This window comes from Heptranchias perlo, chromosome 12 (assembly GCF_035084215.1).
Source record: "Heptranchias perlo isolate sHepPer1 chromosome 12, sHepPer1.hap1, whole genome shotgun sequence".
NCBI classification, from domain to species: domain Eukaryota; kingdom Metazoa; phylum Chordata; class Chondrichthyes; order Hexanchiformes; family Hexanchidae; genus Heptranchias; species Heptranchias perlo.
Window position 1 is genome coordinate 34707104 of NC_090336.1, and position 21503 is coordinate 34728606.

The 21503-nt window shown below is 41.6% G+C and overlaps 1 protein-coding gene across 1 annotated transcript in view; it reads left to right on the plus strand.

Moving 5' to 3' along the window:
- The window catches only part of rpl27a (ribosomal protein L27a), a 290041-nt gene that overhangs the window by 7548 nt on the left and 260990 nt on the right, over positions 1-21503 (plus strand). The window lies entirely within an intron of this gene.

Sequence of the window (21503 nt, forward strand, 5' to 3'; positions counted from 1 at the left end):
GTAGAAACAGGTCCATCTGCAGATACACATCCACATGTACAAAGATGCACATGTATACAAAGACAGACAAAGAAACATATAGATGTGCACACACATAAAAACACACATAGAATCATAGAATGGTTATTGCACAGAAGGAGGCCATTCAGCCCATTGGCCACAGATGGAGTACTGTGTCCAATTCTGGGCACTGCACTTTAGGAAGGATGTGAAGGCCTTAGAGAGGGTGCAGAAAAGATTTACTAGAATGGTTCCAGGGATGAGGGACTTCAGTTATGTGGATAGACTGGAGAAACTGGGGTTGTTCTCCTCAGAGCAGAGAAGGTTGAGAGGAGATTTGATTGAAGTGTTCAAAATCATGACGGGTTTAGATAAAGTAAATAAAGATAAACTGTTCTCATTGACGGAAGGGTCGAGAACCAGAGGACACAGATTTAAGGTGATTGGCAAAAGAACCAAAGGTGACATGAGGAAAAATCTTTTTATGCAGCGAGTAGTTATGATCTGGAATGCGCTGCCTGAAATGGTGGTGGAAGCAGATTCAATCGTGGCTTTCAAAAAGGAATTGGATAAATTCTTGAAAGGAAATAATTTGCAGGGCTACAGGGAAAGAGCGGGGGAGTGGGACTAACTGGATTGCTCTTACAGAGAGCCAGCATGGGCTGACAGACATACATATATTGACATCTATTCTTTTTTAAAGTGTGATGCTTTAAATGACAGACCAAAAGTGTGTAATATATTACATGTAATATAATACTGCTTTTATTACTAACAAATCTTCCATGGCATTGCTCATGGTAAGACACTGTTTTATAAGGCAGGAACATGTAAAGCATAAAGTACTATTCCGCTGCTTAAAATGTATGCCTGTGTGTCCCTTTAAGACTACTAAGTCTGCTTAATGTTAAATAAACCCTGGGTGAGTTCATACACAGGTCACGCAAGAGCCTGCAGACACCCTGGCTCTGATACCTTGTATTCTTGGAGATTCCAGCTGTCTTTACAATTTTTAAATTGTGACAGTAATGTGCATCAGGCACATGATGTCCACAGTGTGACAGACAGAAAATGCATATGCAATTCTTGTTTTTATACACTAGTGGCTGCTTACTATAAATCAAAGGATATACAGTACTGTTTTATGAGGACAGGCGCATTATATCATTTCAAATGCAATGCATTATTTTGCTACTAAATTGTAGGTATGTGAAGATGATCCCTCGAGGGGTATCTACCAGGTAGATCATAACTAAAACATAACTGCAGTTCTATATTGCAATGGAATAGTCACCAACAGCTGAAACAATGAGTCCAATTACATTTAATCATGATTAAAGTAGACAATTTCTAGTGGCTCTTCTGTGTGTTATATCATATGCTTAACGCCCATTACCTCTACCATAGTTATTAATAGAGGAACAGGGCATGAGGGATTTTGGTTGCTAGGACAGCTTCAAGCCACAGAGGACCAATGTTATAGTTTCATACTTTGGGAAGAAAGAAACTATGCAAAACCAAAAAAAAAGAACAGAATTTGACTTGCAGATAGGTAAAGCTCCATGAAAAAAAATGTGCTGTTATAATTAAATAGCCCATTTTTGTCTGTAGATAGCTTAGTAACTGAAGAATAAGGTAAATATCACAAACATATGTGAAACCGTTGAACTGCGTGAGGACCCTCTTTAAAAGTCCACACACATCATAGATGTTCAGATGTACCACTCCTAAAAGACTACTTACCCCCATCCACTGGTCAAGTGGGATTATAAACATACCATTATTATGAGCTTGTGTATTCCCACAACTAGATCGCCAAAGATCTGACACAAACTCTGCCAAAAACCAGCCACCTCGCAACAGAACAAAACAAAACCATCATTACTGTGGCTGCAGTCATTCACTCACCACGATAACGGTGAGGAAATCTACACTAGGATATGAAAAAGACATGATCAGGTGCCACCATAACTCACAACTGTACAAACTGAGCTTGTATTCCCTTGAGTATAGAAGATTGAGGGGTGATCTGATCGAGATGTTTAAAATGTTAAAAGGATTCGATAGGGTGGACACAGGGAAACTATTTCCTCTGGAGGAATCAGGAACGAGGGGACATAAACTCAAAATTAGAACTAGGCCATTTAGCAGGGAAATCAGGAAGCACTTTTTCATCCAAAGATAATAGAAATCTAGAATTCACTGCCCCAAAAAGCTGTGGATGCTGGGACTATTGGAGCTTTCAAGACTGAGATGGATAGATTTTTGTTAGATAAGGGTATCGCAGGATGTGGAGCTAAGGCAGGTAAAGGGTGTTGAGGTACAGAATAGCCATAAACAGTGACTTTGTGCTTCCTGGTATTCAGTTGGAAGACATTTTCACTCATCTCTAGCTTAATGTCAATCAGGCAATCTGATAGCACAGAGGTGGTCATGGAGTCAAAGGAAGTGGTGGAAATGTTGAACCTTTATAAATCACTGGTTAGGCCTCAGCTGGAGTATTGTGTTCAATTCTGGGCACCACACTTTAGGAAGGCTGTCAAGGCCTTAGAGAGGGTGCAGAAGGGATTTACTAGAATGGTACCAGGAATGAAGGACTTCAGTTATGTGGAGAGACTGGAGAAGCTGGGATTGTTCTCCTTAGAACAGAGAAGGTTAAGGGGAGATTTGATAGAGGTGTTCAACATCATAAAGGGTTTTGACAAATTAAATAAGGAGAAACTGTTTCCAGTGGCAGAAGGGCCGGTAACCAGAAGACACAGATTAAGCTGATCGGCAAAAGAGCCAGAGGCGACATGAGGAAACATTTTGATAGTGATTTTTTATGTAGCGAGTTGTAATGATCTGGAATGAGCTGCCTGAAAGGGTGGTGGAAGCAGATTCAATAGTAACTTTCAAAAGAGAATTAGATAATTACTTGAAGGGAAAAATTTACAGGGCTATGGGGAAAGAGCAGGCAAATAGGACAAATTAGATAGCTCTTCTAAAGAGCCGGCACAGGCACGATGGGTCGAATGGCCTCCTTCTGTGCTGTGGCCACTAAGATACAATGAGAAGTAGAGCTGGGTGTCATCAGCGTATATATTGAAGCTGACCTTGTTCCTGCAAGTCACCAAGAGGCACAATGTAGTTGAGGAAGAGGAGTTTGCCAATGAAATAGGGAGGTGACGGTACAGGGGCAGGAAGAGAAGCTATTTCTGGAAACGTGCTGGTTGAGTTGGGACTGGCAGGCATGGGACCACAGAAGGGTAATCACACAGAGCTGGACAACAGAGGAGAGGTGATGGAGGAAAATGGCATGAGTTTTTTGAAGGGGTAACCAAGAAGATAGATGAGGGCTGTGCAGTGGACGTGGTATACATGGACTTTAGCAAAGCCTTTGACAAGGTACCGCATGGTAGGTTGTTACATAAGGTTAAATCTCACAGGATCCAAGGTGAGGTAGCCAATTGGATACAAAATTGGCTTGACGACAGAAGACAGAGGGTGGTTGTAGAGGGTTGTTTTTCAAACTGGATGCCTGTGACCAGCGGTGTCCCTCAGGGATCGGTGCTGGGTCTGCTGTTATTTGTTATTTATATTAATGATTTGGATGAGAATTTAGGAGGCATGCTTAGTAAGTTTGCAGATGACACCAAGATTGGTGGCATTGTGGACAGTGAAGAAGGTTATCTAGGATTGCAACGGGATCTTGATAAATTGGGTCAGTGGGCCGATGAATGGCAGATGGAGTTTAATTTAGATAAATGTGAGGTGATGCATTTTGGGAGATCGAATCGGGCCAGGACCTACTCCGTTAATGGTAGGGCGTTGGGGAGAGTTATGGAACAAAGAGATCTAGGAGCACAGGTTCATAGCTCCTTGAAAGTGGAGTCACAGGTGGATAGGGTGGTGAAGAAGGCATTTGGCATGCTTGGTTTCATTGGTCAGAACATTGAATGCAGGAGTTGGGATGTATTGTTGAAGTTGTACAGGGCATTGGTGAGGCCACACTTGGAGTACTGTGTACAGTTCTGGTCACCCTATTATAGAAAGGATATTATTAAACTAGAAAGAGTGCAGAAAAGATTTACTAGGATGCTACCGGGACTTGATGGTTTGACTTATAGGGAGAGGTTGGATAGACTGAGACTTTTTTCCCTGGAGAGTAGGAGGTTAAGGGGTGATCTTATAGAAGTCTATAAAATAATGAGGGGCATAGATAAGGTAGATAGTCAAAATCTTTTCCCAAAGGTAGGGGAGTCTATAACGAGGGGGCATAGATTTAAGGTGAGAGGGGAGAGATACAAAAGGGTCCAGAGGGGCAATTTTTTCACTCAAAGGGTGGTGTGTGTCTGGAACGAGCTGCCAGAGGCAGTAGTAGAGTCGGGTACAATTTTGTCTTTTAAAAAGCATTTGGACAGTTACATGGGTAAGATGGGTATAGAGGGATATGGGCCAAGTGCAGGCAATTGGGACTAGCTTAGTGGTATAAACTGGGCGACATGGACATGTTGGGCCAAAGGGCCTGTTTCCATGTTGTAAACTTCTATGATTCTATGATTCTATGACTGACTATGGATCATCCACTCAGCATTTCTGGCTAAGCTAGTCCCAATTGCCTGCACTTGGCCCATATCCCTCTATACCCATCTTACCCATGTAACTGTCCAAATGCTTTTTAAAAGACAAAATTGTACCCGACTCTACTACTGCCTCTGGCAGCTCGTTCCAGACACACACCACCCTTTGAGTGAAAAAATTGCCCCTCTGGACCCTTTTGTATCTCTCCCCTCTCACCTTAAATCTATGCCCCCTCGTTATAGACTCCCCTACCTTTGGGAAAAGATTTTGACTATCTACCTTATCTATGCCCCTCATTATTTTATAGACTTCTATAAGATCACCCCTTAACCTCCTACTCTCCAGGGAAAAAAGTCTCAGTCTATCCAACCTCTCCCTATAAGTCAAACCATCAAGTCCCGGTAGCATCCTAGTAAATCTTTTCTGCACTCTTTCTAGTTTAATAATATCCTTTCTATAATAGGGTGACCAGAACTGTCCTCCTCACTAACATCTGGGGACTTGTGCCAAAATTGGGAGAGCTGTCCCACAGACTAGTCAAGCAACAGCCTGACATAGCCATACTCACAGAATCATACCTTTCAGCCAATGTCCCAGACTCTTCCATCACCATCCCTGGGTATGTCCTGTCCCATCGGCAGGACAGACCGACCAGAGGTGGCGGTACAGTGATATACAGTCAGGAGGGAGTGGCCCTGGGAGTCCTCAACATTGACTCTGGACCCCATGAAATCTCATGGCATCAGGTCAAACATGGGCAAGGAAACCTCCTGCTGATTACCACCTACCGTCCTCCCTCAGCTGATGAATCAGTCCTCCTCCATGTTGAGCACCACTTGGAGGAAGCACTGAGGGTAGCAAGGGCACAAAATATACTCTGGGTGGGGGACTTCAATGTCCATCACCAAGAGTGGCTCGGTAGCACCACTACTGACCGAGCTGGCCGAGTCCTGAGGACATAGCTGCCAGACTGGGCCTGCGGCAGGTGTTGAGTGAACCAACACGAGGGAAAAACTTACTTGACCTTCTCCTCACCAATCTACCTGTTGCAAATGCATCTGTCCATGACAGTATTAGTAGAAGTGACCACCGCACAGTCCTCGTGGAGACGAAGTCCCATCTTCGCACTGAAGACACCATCCAACGTATTGTGTGGCACTACCACCGTGCTAAATGGGATAGATTCAGAACAGATCTAGCAGCTCAAAACTGGGCATCCATGAGGCGCTGTGGGCCATCAGCAGCAGCAGAATTGTATTCCAGCACAATCTGTAACCTCATGGTCCGGCATAATCCTCACTCTACCATTACCAACAAGCGAGGGGATCAACTGTGGTTCAATGAGGAGTGTAGACTGGGCTTGGTGTTTTGCCGTTGTCATGTCCGGTGCCTAGTGGTCCATCCGGTTTTATTCTTATTAAGACTTTTCGTAGCGAGATTTTACAACTGAGTAGCTTGCTAGGCCATTTCAGAATCAACAACATTGCTGTGGGTCTGGAGTCACATATAGGCCAGACCGGGTAAGGACGGCAGGTTTCCTCCCCTAAAGGACATTAGTGAACCAGATGGGTTTTTACAACAAGTTTCATGGCCACCATTACTGATATTAGTATTTTAATTCCAGATTGTTATTTAATTAATTGAATTTAAATTCGTCAGCTGCCATAGCAAGATTTGAATTCATGACTCCCAATTTTAGTCTAGGCCTCTGGATCACTAGTCCAGTAACATAACCACTATGCTACTGTTCTTTTTTAAGCAACTTCCGGCCCAATATATATAGATCTAGTAATGTTTTACCACAAGTGCAGGAAACAGCATACCGCAGAACACAACCTGTTGCAGTATCTAACCTATTTAGATATCCTGTTGAATGCTACATGAACTGGAAGCTGTGCTGATAATTTCTTGTTTGTTTTCATTATTTATAATCCTCCTTTTTTAAGTTCTGACTCCTGAATCAACAGAATGAGGGTCAATCTGTCACCACCTACACTGTTTTGTGATCAAGAGATGCTTTTCTACATGCAGCAGAGATGATCTAATGTCACATCTTAAAAAAAGTAACATTGTTTGACAGCTATCTCAATCACAGAACAATCAAATCCACATATAAACAATCCTTTTCTGAGCACATTCTAGCAATGTCCAGAGGTAGGCAAATCAAGCTCCAGTATTGCTCGTAATGTAGTCAGCATTGGTTGTGTTCAAATCTGCTTTGTGTCCCCTTGGATTTCATTAAATGGACATTTTCATACATCTAGTACAGGATTTTCACATCATTTTGTCACTTCTTTTGAGGCACAGTGGTTATATCTATTGTCCTAGAATAGGCTGTGTATATGTTTAAATTAGCAGAAAATTGCCAGGCAGTGTTACTTTGTTTTCAAGACAAATGTCCATCTATTCTTCAAATTCAGTTGATTAAAATCATCCTGATTACATTTCTGTGCAATGGAATAAATGGGTAAGTCATCATAGAGGGCCTTCTACGTAGGTCAGGAGTGTTGGGGAGGAGGTAGGTGCTGATCTTTGTAGTGATAAGTATACAGGCTTAGGCCTTCCAAATCTAAATCTGAATCAAGAAGAAAAAACATTGAAAATAATGCTATTTAAAAAATACGATTAATACCAGCGTTAAGCTGCAATGGTATAAATCAGCCACCAGAGGGTGGTATCGAGTTGAATCTTCTGTGTGTAAATATTACTGATTGTTCCACGTGTATTTTTTTTATTCGTTCACGGGATGTGGGCGTCACTGGCGAGGCCGGCATTTATTGCCCATCCCTAATTGCCCTCGAGAAAGTGGTAGTGAGCCGCCTTCTTGAACCGCTGCAGTCCGTGTGGTGAAGGTTCTCCCACAGTGCTGTTAGGAAGGGAGTTCCAGGATTTTGACCCAGTGACAATGAAGGAACGGCGATATATTTGTATAAAACCCATTGGATGTTAACATGTCTAATATTTCAAAAATTAAAAGCGCAACTAGTTAATTGAAACTCCAAATATAATAATATCTAATACAGTTTACATAAACAATGGTAAGATTAAACATTTTAGTAGAAAGAGGGTCATCTGGACTAGGAACTCAGTTCTAGTCCCTAGGAGGCTCAAAAGAATACATGGGAAGCCATGCAGCAATCTCACTAGATCAGGGTACCTGACACAAAAACATGAGACCAGCAGGAAAATGGACAGATCGAATACAGGGACCCTAGACCATCAGTGAGATCGGATGTCGACATCCACCAGACCAATCCAAAGATGAGCTACATTCTAGGAAATAAACTGTAGTTTAACACATACCTATACCCCCATCCAGCTCACACCATGTGAATCCCACAATGAGGTATAAACGTCGGAGATGGTCATTGCTATGTCATCTGTCAACATGACGCATACTTAGGAACTTAGGAGGCAAACTACACGTGCAGTGGAAAAACCAGGCTCAAAAATTTGAGATTGTGCTTCATGCCAGTAACACTCGTTTTGATGTAGGCTTTTCATTACAAAATGCTGGTGTTATACAACTATAATCAGATAATACAGAAACCTATATTGTAGAAAGGCAGTTGGCTTGGTAAACCTGGAAGCAAACGAATCATGGGTCTAAAGTGTTTTTGAAGACATCACAACCACAACCCACTTCAAAGCGGATACTGATTTTTTTCTAGATGTTAGTCACTGACTCGATCGGCCATATATTTGTCCAAATGAGCTAGTGGAAATTCCATTGAGTCTCATTTTCAAGATCTAAAATGTCTATTTATTGTACAGCAGTAGTTTTTTAGTGATTTTCATGACAGCATATAGCGGATTGGATTTTTAATTTTTAAAAAAAGTGTACTTAGCATCACTGGAGCTTTTCAAACTCAAAGGTTGTTAAGAATACAGTATAGACTGCAAATTTACAAATCTCACTCCATTATTTAAGAAGGGAGAGAGGGAGAAACCAGGTGACTACAGGCTGGTCCGTTTCACATAAATTGTGAGGAAGCTGTTGGAATCTATCGTCAGAGACAGAGGGGGGGAGTTTTAACCCCTCCCAGGACAGGCGGGAGAGAGGCTGAGGGCTTAAAAATGTAAAAATCTGAAACCCGACCCCAACCCGCCTCCGGTTTTAATGGAGGCGGGGGACAGGAGACTAACCTGCTCTCTAGAGGCGGGACGTCATTTAAATATTTTAATGAGGCTGCATACCTCAAATTTAACAAGAAGTTTTACTTCTAACGCCTGCGGGCTGGGTTTCCCAGGACTCGGGAAACCCAACAACTGAAAGGAGGCAAGAACGGCCAGAGCCAGCATGTAAGAGCCTTTTCAGCACTGCTTATGGGCCAAGAAGAGCAGGAGTTCTTCCCCCTGGCCCACTGAGTAAACCTGCTTCCCTCCCTGTGATCCACCGACACCCCCCCACCCTGTAATCGGACCCCCGCCCTCTACCCCACCCCCCACCCCCACCGCCGATGTTCTCCCCGACCCGCAATCTTCTCCCAGCCTTCCCCTTCTCCCTGGCCCCCAATATCATCCCCAGCCAGCGATCTCCTCCCCAAGCCCCCCCCCCCCCCCCCCGCCTCTCGATGACCTCCCCCGACCCACGATCTCTCCCTCCCTCCTCTCCACTCCACTCCCTGGCTGCTATCTGGTGCTGCAGGCCTTCCTGCCCAACAGCCAGCCAGCCTCTCTATCTGCCAGCAGGGAAACAGAGACAAAAATTTTAAATGATGTCCTGCCGTTAAATGTGGCAGGACCTCCGTGTTACTCGCATTTCCGGATTTCACAGTCGTTACAACCCCTCCCGTCCCGCCCCCCGCCCAATAAATATCAAGGCCAGAGTGACTAAGCACTTGGACAAGTATCAGCTGATCAAAGAGAGTTAGCATGGAATATAGGGACAGGAATAGGCCATTCGGTCCCTCGAGCCTGTTCTGCCATTCAATTACATTGTGACTGATCTGTACCTCAACCCCAATTACCTGCCTTTGTTCTATATCCCTTAATACTCTTACCTAACATCAATCTATCGATCTCAGTCTTGAAAGTTTCAATTGACCCAGCATCCACAACGTTTTGGGGAGAGAGTTATGTTCCAATAAATTGTTAGTTTGGCATTGAGAAAAGGAATTTGGTTAGTGGACAAATTTTTAATAGCGGAGCAGTTAATAAGACAATACTCTGCAATGAAAACACAATTAATCTGAAAATTGTTTGAATTATTTATTGGGTTTAGCTTTTACACTGAGTATCAAGATGTGTTGAAAGATCAAATTGGCAGGCTGAAAGTGACAGTGGTAGAAAATCACTGAACAAGAGCACCATTTTAACATGAGAGATCAAGAGACTTACAGGCTTAAATTAGCATATAATAGCATATAATAACAAGTCTAATACCATGATAAAAGCTCAGGGTGGGGTAGAACAGTGATGATCAAGGTTACAGATGAATAAAAATAATACGTGAGGGGACAGTACAAGGTAAAATATAATCAGCTATATATACATATATATATATATTTATAGAGGGACATAGTCTTCATGAAAAGCATTTCCATTTTTTTTTTATTTGGGGCAGGAGATAAACTAAGCATCATTTTCACACAATACCATTCACAGGTGACGCAATGATGTATCAGCTTGGTTCACCGAGTCAACAGATTGTGAGTTCAAACTCCAACTTCAGGATTTGAACATATAATCTAGGCTAATACTTCAATGCTGTACCGAGAGAGTGCTGCACTGTTGCGGTGCTGTTCTTCAGGTGAGACGTTAAACTAATAGCTCTCTGTCCAGATTGATTTTAAAGACTCCATGGCACTACTCGAAAGATCAGATAGTTCTTCCAGTGTCCTGACCAATATTTACCCCTCAACCAATAGATTCATCCCATTGCTGTACTCGGGATCTTGTTGTACACAAAATGGCTGCCATATTTAGCTATGTAACAACAGTGACTGCACTTCAAAATAATTCATTGTGTATGAAGCACTTTGAAGTATTTCTGAGAGGCAGGATAGTGTGCTATGTGAATGCAAGTTGCTACTAATATAGTGATGCATTTCAATGACCATCTATTTAATTGCATTATAATTTGGTCAACAAAGACAACTTCATGAAAATAGTGTCCAACCCCTTCAGTATCTTCCTGGTAAATGGCTAGTTTATAGAAATATCAGACATGTGATTTGTTGCTCTGTAGCCACAATTCTTCAACAGTGCTTCAGTTGAATCATTACTGGATCATATTTTTTGAATTTAAAAAAAAATTACAGGGAGGAGAAAGATTATTGGTATATCACAAGCATAAATATAGCAACAATTGTTAAATATCCTTATATTTTTGTATGGCTACAATAATCAACTTCAAAACTGATACTGAAGAAGTTATTCAAAAAAATAGTAAGGGATTCGTTAGTTACTATGGCTTTACTGGGTGGATGCTAATTAGGTTTTTCCAAAATAGTATAGCAGGCATCAATATTCTTATTATTAACAAAATAGCAACAACAACTTGCATTTACATAGCACCATTAATGTAGGAAAACATCCTAAGGCACGTCAGAGAGGCGTCAAAGGAAAACAAGTAGAAGGAGTGGTCAAAGAGGTAGCTTTTAAGGAGGTTTTAAAGGTGGAGAAGGAGATGGAGAGGCAGAAGGATTTCGGGAGGAAGTTCCAGGGTGTTAGGCCTAAGTGACTGAAGACACAGCTGCCATTGGTGGTGCGAACAGAGTGGGAAATGCATAAGGGGCTGGAATCAGAGTTTGTGTGTGTGGAGGGGAGGGGGAGGGGGCTAGCGTTGGAGAAAGTTACAGAGATAAGGAGGGGCAAGGCCATGGAACGATTTAAACACGAGGATGAAAATTTAAAATTTGAGGTGTTTATGAGCTGAGAATCAACATGAGTCAACAAGGACAGGGATGATGAGCGAGCAGGCTTGGTGTGGGATAGGATACGGGCAGCAGTGTTTTGGATGACCTAATACGATAGCCCAATTGATGGAGTCACACTGAATAAAAAGTTGATTAGTTATGAAACATCCGCACAGGAAAAGGACCCTTTCTCTTCCCTATCAATAACCTGATAGCAAATGCAGTCTTTATGATCTTTTTGACAGTTGACAGAGGAAATCTTTTTCTCAGATGCCTTTAACATGCTTTGTAAATATGATAGGATATAATATTTATTAGATATGCTGGTGACATCTTATGGCAAATCATCAATGCAGTGCCAGCGTTTAGTTTTATTAGATTGACAGGCCTTCCAATGTGCCATACTTTGATTTTATTGTGTAACTGGAACATTAAGCATCCATTAGATTCTTATATGCATGGTTTGATCTAATGCTTCATGTTTGACATATAATTCCAGCCCAGGTGGGTGCTATTACATTCGCATTTATAAATTCTATTTGAACAGAATTAGGAGAGGTTAGCAATATGCTCCCGAATTGATTGACCAAAATCTTACCATCAGTAGTGGTGAGGAAATAGACTTCTGACTGTTGGAATCTAAGACATTCCAATACCGAAGAAGAACTTTAATAACCACTGTTTCTGGTAAATTAAGGGTTGTCCTTTCTCCCTGTTCTAATTAAATGTACAATGAAGTGCAGGTACAAATTGCAGGAGAGTTTTCATTTCTTCCTGTTTTCTCTGCTATTTTTCTTCCCTTCCCTTCTTCTCTCCTGAGACACAGTCCCATGAACACCAGTGTCCTCCGGTGCCTCATCCAAGTTGCTATTCTTCATGCAGAAATCTTAACAGTGGCAACAAGCTATTGAATTGTGGGATCATCATAGCCTTACTTACACACCCACATTTCCAGCAGGGGTCATTGGATCACAAAGCGGGAGTCTGGACTGATTTTTTCCTCCTTCACACAGGGGTGCTGAGGCCAACTATAGCACCCCAACTCAGCACAAAATGGAGTATAAATCTGGGATCTCACTTGTCTTTATGGTACAGTTACTCACCGCCTGAACTAGTTGAGCCATCAGAAAGGCATAGGAACAGTTCCTTAGAAAAGGCAGAGGAGAATCTATCAAACCATTAAGGCTTGATAAGAGGGAGGTAGTAGTGAACAGCATGGACCACTTTATTATGAGTGAAAAAAACATTTCAGGAGAGGTTAAAAAGGCTTTCCTTCAAAACTTCAAGTTTTAAGGTGTTGCAAATAGGGATTATACAGGCATGATTTTTTTTAAAATGATTTTATTGTCAGAAAGCCTCATTCATTGCTTTCATGTTAATCATTAGTTCTTCCAGTGCAGGTGCATAGTTTGGACGTTCTTAGTCTTCCTGATCTGATGTGCAGAAATCTGCCTTGTTCCTACCTTAAAATACCAAGTTTTTGAAAAGAGCATATTCAATATATCCAAGCATAATAGCAAGCATATTCAAATAGCCTCCTTCTGTGCCGCAACTTTCTACGATTCCATGATTCTATGATAGTTGATGATAATTTCCAGCATTTTAGTCAGATGGAGCTGTAGAACAATAAATGGCACCTCTCTTTATCAAGGATATAAAACATGAATCTCATCCTCAATATATTTTGGCAGCTTCTGAACCATAGGGAAAGGTTTTCAATTTGGTTAAAGTGGTGGCTTTCTATACGGAATTATTTATTCTTATTACATTCCATGAACTAAAGTCTGTCCATTCTTCTGCCTCACCACAGTATTTCCAGCACCTATACAAAAGACCACGACAAGCTGTTTTACCTTGTTCAGTACAGTAGAATCAGAGGACGCAGCCTGCACTTGAAGGGAAGTTAATTGAAAAATAATCTGCGGAAACAATATTTCAGTGAGCGAATGGTCAATCTAAGGAACAAGCTCCCTACAGAGGCTATGGAAGCAGTTAGTATTGATTCATTCAAATGCAAATTAGACAGATTTCATTCAGAAAATAACATTTTGGGATACAGTATATGAGTAATTTGGGGCATGGCATGTTGTAAGTATAGCATGCTTGGAAGGAACAGGTGACTTTGGACCTATGGTTCCCAAAGCTCTCCACCACTGGGGTTTTCCACACATCGTGTCTGGGTCTGTCATAGACTAATTAATAAAGATTGATTGCTATTATTAGACAACAGCTCCATTGTCATATCATGCAACTACCAGGTTGGTAGAAGGCAAACTAGATAGACCATGGTCTTTTTTCATCTAGCAAATCTTATGTTCCTATGTCTTATAAAGGACTTTAGTCTTAACTTTACAATAAAATCACAGCCCATCTTTGCCTCTGGTACTAAACAATGCTTTCCCCTTCCCACCAGTATCTATGATGAGCAAATGTCACTAGATGTTAACTGGAATTTGCCTTCTTGCCAGGGACCTGAAGGTATAGAGTTTGATCTGGTTGTGGAGTGGCAATTTAGTTGATTTTCAAGACATTTTAAATTGTCCCTTCAAGTCAGGATTTAGATAATCAACCCACTAGTTTTCCCAAATGAGCTTCTCGCCTCCTGACCAATACTGTAGATATCTCCACCATTGGCACATTTCCTATAAATTCAAAAGGTAGCAACTATAATTCCATTATGTGGGAGGATTTTTCTTCTCCAATGTTTTCAAAACTGATGTGGAACTATCTTACGAGAACTGCAGATGAAAGAGACTGGAGTGATCTCTGCCAGTTTTCCTCTCCCCAAACATGCAGCATTCCACCATATCTTCATGGACACCATTTGTGCTACACCACTCCTGTTCCATCCAATGGTTTTTCAGTAAAATTTATACACAACAATGACAAGAAAGTTTACGGTTGCCTTTTTGAGTTTAATGTAGGAACATTGGAACAAGAGTAGGCCATTTAGCACCTCGAGCCTGATCTGCCATTCTATTAGATCATGTACCTCAACTACATTTACTCACCTTTGCTCCATATCCTGTTACCTAACAGAAATCAAGTTGAGGAGTGTCAGTATTGGAGAATGAAACACTTCTCCACAAAGGCCTGGTCAGGGTGCAGAGGAGATTTACTAGAACAGTACCAGGGATGAGGGACTTTAATTATGTGGACAGACTAGGGAGACAGGAATTGTTCTTCTTAGAGCAAAGAAGGTTAAGGGGAAATTTAATAGAGATGTTCAAAATTATGAAGGGTTTTGATAGAGTAAATAAGAAGAAACTGTTTCCACTGGCAGAAGGGTCGGTAACCAGAGGACACAGATTTAAGATAATTGGCAAAAAAGGCAAACGTGAGATGAGGAGAATTTTTTTACACAGCGAGTTATGATGACCTGGAATGCACTGCCTGAAAGAGTAGTGGAAGAAGATTCAATAGTAACTTTCAAAAGGGAATTGCATAAATACTTGAAGGGGAGAAAATTGTATGGCTACGGGGAAAGAGCAGGGGAGTGGGACGAATTGGATAGCCCTTTCAAAGAGCCAGCACAGGCACGATGGACCAAATAGCCTCCTTCTGCACTGTAAAATTCTGTGATAATCTATTATTAGGCACCCATTGTCATTATCAAGCATTCCCAGATTAGGTATAGCAAAGCCAGTTCTTGTCTCAAAAAATGTGCGTTAGTCTAGCTGCAGAAGAATGCTGTTTTAAATTTCCCACATCAATCAGCTGTGTGGTCTCTCAGATTGAGGTTGTTAACTTATACCAGATTGTGGACAGTGTTGTGCCATAGGCCCATTCCTTTGAGTTAAGAATATCTGTTTCAGACAGGACAGTGACAGCCATTAGAGAGAAGAGATTATCATCTCATCAACTTAGGCTGAGTTCTTGGCAGGACCAAGAGGTAAAAAGCAACATTATAATGTTTGAGTTTTAAAGCTGACTGGCCCCGGGAAATCATTGGCGTAGAATTTGCTGTGGCCAGTCAACGAACAGCGCCCACCTTTAGTTAGATTTGCCCTTGCCTGTTTAATCTCCATGATATTTTGCGCCTCAAGCTGCTGGAAATGCGAGATGGAAATGGTGCGGCACCCCCTACAGGGCATCTGGGACCTGAGTGAACAGGACAAGCAACTGTGTATCTCCTTAACCAATCAGATTGAAGGATTGTGAAATCAACAGTGCAAGGACTGAGAAGGAGGGTGAATTAAAGGAGGTGAATTCAATGTCAAATCAGGCACAGAAAGAGAAATAGAGAGACGGAAAGAAAGATTGGATTAAGAGAGAGAAAAAGAGACAGGAGGAGTAAAAAAATAATTTTTTAATTTAAAAAAAAATCTCCAACGATAATTAAAACCTGAAGGAATGAGACTCCATACTTGTAATAGTTAATTTACAGTGCCGGAGAGGTTGACTGGCAGTAATTAACACTTATCACGTCATTAAAAGGGTACTTAGACTTGACTTGGCTGGTGGCAGCCATGGCTCAGTTAGTAGCACTCTCGCCTCTGAGTCAGAAGGTCGTGGGTTTGAAGTCCCACTCCAGAGATTTGAGCTCAAAATCCAGGCTGACACTGCAGTGCAGTATTGAGGGAGTGCTGCATTGTTGGAGGTGCCGTCTTTCGGATGAGACGTTAAACCGAGGGCCTGTCTGCCCTCTCAGGTGGATATAAAAGACTCCATGGCACTATTTGGAAGAAGAGCAAGGGAGTTCTCCCCAGGTAAATATCCTGGCCAACATTTACCCCTCAATCAACATCACTAAAACAGGTTATCTGGTCATTATCACATTGCTGTTTTTGGGAGCTTGCTGTTTGCAAATTGGCTGCTGTGTTTCCTACATTTCAACAGTGACTACAATTCAAAGGTACTTCATTGGCTGCAAAATGCTTTGGGATGTCCTGAAGTTGTGAAAGACTTATATAAATACAAGATAACATGAAAGTAGAAAAACAAGGCTACAGCAATAAAAACAAACTTTGTACTGTTGGCAACTTTAAGGCAGCACAACTTCACATAATAAAACACAATGATTGGTCAAAGGTAGTAATTTTTACATCATGTCCGTTAGGTTGGCAGCTGTATAAATGATCTGATGAAAGAGTCTCTAATATAATAAAAAGTCATTTACAGAACTGCAATTTATAGACACATTATAAATAGCTTGATAAGTAAAATATTTATACTAAGTACCATAAGTACATTACCAAAAGCTGTAGTGGAATGAGTATCCATTTTTTATGATAGATCATTTGCAATCCGAATAAATATTTTTTTATCTGAGCTTTGGTCACCTAGAGACAATTAGAAAACATTTTAGGAACACATCAAGGCTGTTAGACCTAACATTAGCCTGTTATTTTTTTTGATACATCTCAATCCCACCTTCTCACCACATCTTTCAGTCCCATCACTCTTCAGAAACACATCTACTTGCCCCCTGAACCAATCTAGATGATTCGTCAATGGTTTTATTTGGCAGAACATTTATTAATATATTTTTGAATATGCTGCTCCCTATACTGGAGAAAAAGATTAATAAGATGCATCTATCTGCTACAGCGAAACCCTATTCCTTCCACTATGAATGCATTGATTAAGCAACTTTAGGACCTCTGCCTAGAGCTTGGAAAATATCAAACTGTCTGAATTCCCCTTCCTGGAGATACATACAACATGTCCCTTCACAAACCCCACAACACATCACTGCAGTGGGAGGGATAGGTTGAAGCCATACAGATTGAGCGCACACCACATTTGGTCCATAGCTGAACAGGAAAAGTGACCCATCCCAGCTGTGCAGGATGAAAGACCCAACCCAAAAACACCTCTAGAAAGGATAGGATAGCCTCTGTGCACTTGCGTGTCACCATCCTATCCCAATCCTGAGCATAGTAAATACTGTAAAACATGTACATCTGTACCACCAGTGGTTTCATGTAAATGCTGCGCTGAGAATTTATACTATGATGATTTCAATGCGGAAACCAGTGTATGATTTTTCACTTCTGCAAAATGTTTATACCTTGTCCATTAAGTGTTAAATTTTGGCCATTTTCCTATTTCAATTTGTAAACTGTTTATTTGCCTTCTTTTATGGTTTTTTAAAATCCTACTCATCTATTTCAATATCAATATCAATTTCCAACTCCATCCATCTCCCTGGCTACTGTCCGAGGCGGAACCAGACTGTTCACAGCTTTGGTGTCCTGTCTAACCCTGAGATGAGCTTCCGACCACATATCCACTCCATCACCAAGACCTCCTACTTCCACCTCCATAACATCGTCCATCTCCGCCCCACCTCAGCTCATTTGCTGCTGAAACCCTCATCCATGCCTTTGTTACCTCTAGACTCGACTATTCCAATGCTCCCTTGGCCAGCCTCCCATCCACCACCCTCTATATACTTGAGTTCATCCAAAACTCTGCTGCCCGTATCGTAACTCGCACCAAGTCCTGTTCACCCATCGCCCCTGTGCTCGCTGACCTACATTGGCTCCCGGTGTGGGAACAACTCAATTTTAAAATTCTCATCCTTGTTTTCAAATCCCTCCATGGCCTCGCCCCATCCTCATCTCTGTAACCTCCTCCAGTCCTACAACCGAGACCTCTGCACTTCTCCAATTCTTGCCTCTTGCGCGTTCCCGATTTTAATCACTTCACCATTGGCGGCCGTGCCTTCAGCTGCCTAGGCCCTAAGCTCTGGAATTCCCTTCCTAAACCTCTCCTCCTCTCTACCTCTCTCTCCTCCTTTAAGATGCTCCTTAAAACCTATCTCTTTGACCAAGTGTTCTAGTATCTCCTTATGTGGCTCGGTGTCAAATTTTGTTTGAAAACGTTCCTGTGAAGCGCCTTGGGACATTTTACGACATTAAAGGCGCTATATAAATGCAAGTTGTTGTTGTTGTTGTCTGTAGGAACTTCTGTGAAACAAAAAAGGGAAAATATTAAAGAAAGAGAGATTCAGGCACCATTCTAGCTGCAAGGGCATGTACAGAATAGAATGCACAACCATCCTAAGAAAACTAGTTTTACACAGCCCAATCCTGTTCTCACATCTTTAACATATGCACTTTCGAACAAGGATCACTCGATAGTGATCAGGAGCAGGGAGAGTCATCAAATGCTTCTCAGCTTAATAAGGGGAAACTTCCAGCCAGTTAGAGGTTTTCTCAATGCCTTAACAAAGAATATGGTATAGAAATAAAATAATCAAATTCTTACATTGAATTATATAGAATGTACAGCACAGAAACAGGCCATGTGGCCCAACAGGTCCATGCCGGTGTTTATGCTCCACACGAGCCTCCTCCCTCCTTACTTGATCTAACCCTATCAGTATATCCTTCTATTCCTTCCTCCCTCATGTGTTTATCTGGATTCCCCTTGAATGTATCTATGCTGGTCACCTCAGCTACTCCTTGTGGTAGCGAGTTCCACATTCTAACCACTCTCTGGATAAAGAAGTTTCTTCTGAATTCCCTATTGGATTTATCAGTGACTATCTTATATTTATGATGCCTAGTTTTGGACTCCCCACAAGTGGAAACATTTTCTCTACGTCTATCCTATCAAACCCTTTCGTTATCTTAAAGACCTCTATCAGGTCACCCCTCAGTCTTTTTTGTAGAGAAAAGAGCCCCAGCCTTTTTTTTTATTCGTTCATGGGATGTGGGCATCGTTGGCAAGGCCAGCATTTATTGCCCATTCCTAATTGCCCTTGAGAAGGTGGTGGTGAGCCGCCTTCTTGAACCGCTGCAGTCCGTGTGGTGAAGGTTCTCCCACAGTGCTGTTAGGAAGGGAGTTCCAGAATTTTGACTCAGCAACAATGAAGGAACGGCGATATATTTCCAAGTCGGGATGGTGTGTGACTTGGAGGGGAACATGCAGGTGGTGTTGTTCCCATGTGCCTGCTGCCCTTGTCCTTCTAGGTGGTAGAGGTTGAGGGTTTGGGAGGCGCTGTTGAAGAAGCCTTGGCGAGTCGCTGCAGTGCATCCTGTGGATGGTACACACTGCAGCAACTCGGCACACTGGGGAAAGAGGGAGCTGTTCCGTTGGGACGGGCTTCACCTGAACCATGCTGGGACCAGTGTTCTGGCAAACTGAATAACTAGGGCGGTAGAGAAGGCTTTGAACTAAATAGAGGGGGGAAGGGCTCAGGTGGGGTGAAGTTTAGATTGATAAAGAGAAAAGACGAGGAAGTAGTACAGGAAAGTGATGGGGGTAACGATAAACAGAGTGTGTCAGGAAGGGACAGAGCGTACAAACATAAGAGTGCACTAGCAAATGGGGCCGGGGTAGGAAAGAATGGTAAAAAGACAAAATTAAAGGTTCTTTATCTGAATGCGCGCAGCATTCGTAATAAGATAGATGAATTGATGGCACAAATGGAAACAAATGGGTATGATCTCATGGCCATTAGAGAGATGTGGTTGCAAGGTGACCAAGGTTGGAGCTAAATATTCAGGGTTATTTAACATTTCAGAAGGATAGGAAAAAAGGTAAAGGTGGTGGGGTAGCTCTGTTAATAAAGGATGAAATTGGTATAATAGTGAGAAATGATCTTGCCTCAGAAGATCAAGATGTCGAATCAATTTGGGTGGAGGCAAGAAATAGCAAGGGAAAGAAATCACTGGTGGGAATAGTATATAGGCCCCCTAACAGTAGCTACACTACAGGGCAAAATAGTCATTAGGAAATAAGGGGGGCTTGTAAAAAAGGTAATGCAATAATCATGGGCGATATTAACTTTCACATAGATTGGACAAATCAAATTGGCAAAAATAGCCCTGAGGAGGAGTTCATAGTTGGTATTAGGGACTGTTTCTTAGACCAATACGTCGGGGAACCAACCAGGGAACAGGCCATTTTGGATCTGGTAATGGGTAACGAAACAGGATTAATTAATGATCTCAAAGTAAAGGATCCCTTGGGAAGCAATGATCATAACATGATAGAATTTCACATCCAGTTTGAGAGTGAGGATCTTGGATCTGAAACTACTGTATTAAACTTAAATAAGAGCAATTATAAAGGAATGAGGGTGGAATTGGCTAAAGTGGACTGAGTAAACAGATTAGATGGTATGATGGTGGATAAGCAGTGGCAAACATTTAAAAAGATATTTTATGACTCGCAACAAAAATATATTCCTGTGAGGAGGAAAGACTCCACAAAAAGGGTGAACCAACCATGGCTAACTAAGGAAGTCAAGAATGGTATCAGGTTAAAAGAAAAAGCATACAATGTGGCAAAGATTACTGGTAAGCTCGAAGATTGGGAAAACTTTAAAAACCAGCAAAGGATGGCTAAAAGAATAATAAAGAGGGAGAAAATAAATTATGAGAGTAAACTAGCAAGAAATATAAAAACTGACAGTAAAAGCTTCTACTAGTATATAAAAAGGAAGAGGGTAGCTAAAGTAAACATTGGTCCCTTAGAGGATGAGACTGGGGAAATAATAATGGAAAATAAGGAAATTGCAGAGGAATTGAACAGATATTTTGTATCTGTCTTCACAGTAGAATACACTAATAACATACCAATAATAGTAGAAAATCAAGGGGCAAAGGGGAGGGAGGAACTAAAAACAATCACTATCACTAGAGAAAAAGTACTAGGTAAACTAATGGGTCTAAAGGCTGACAAGTCCCCTGGACCTGATGGCTTGCATTCAAGGGTCTTAAAGGAAGTGGCTACAGAGATAGTGGATGCATTGGTTGTAATCTTCCAGAATTCACTAGATTCTGGAAAGGTCCCAGCGGAATGGAAAACTGCAAACGTAACACCCCATTCAAGAAGGGAGTGAGACAGAAAGCAGGTAACTATATAGACCAGTTAGCCTAACATCTGTCATTGGGAAAATGCTAGGATCCATTATTAAGGAAGTAGTAGCAGGACATTTGGAGACTTATAATACAATCAAGGAGAGTCAACATGGTTTTATGAAGGGGAAATTGCGTCTGACAAATTTATTAGAGTTCTTTGAGGAAGTAACGGGCAGGGTGGATAAAGGGGCACCAATATATAACCAGTATATTTGGATTTCCAAAAGGCATTCAATAAGGTGCCACATAAAAGATTACTGCA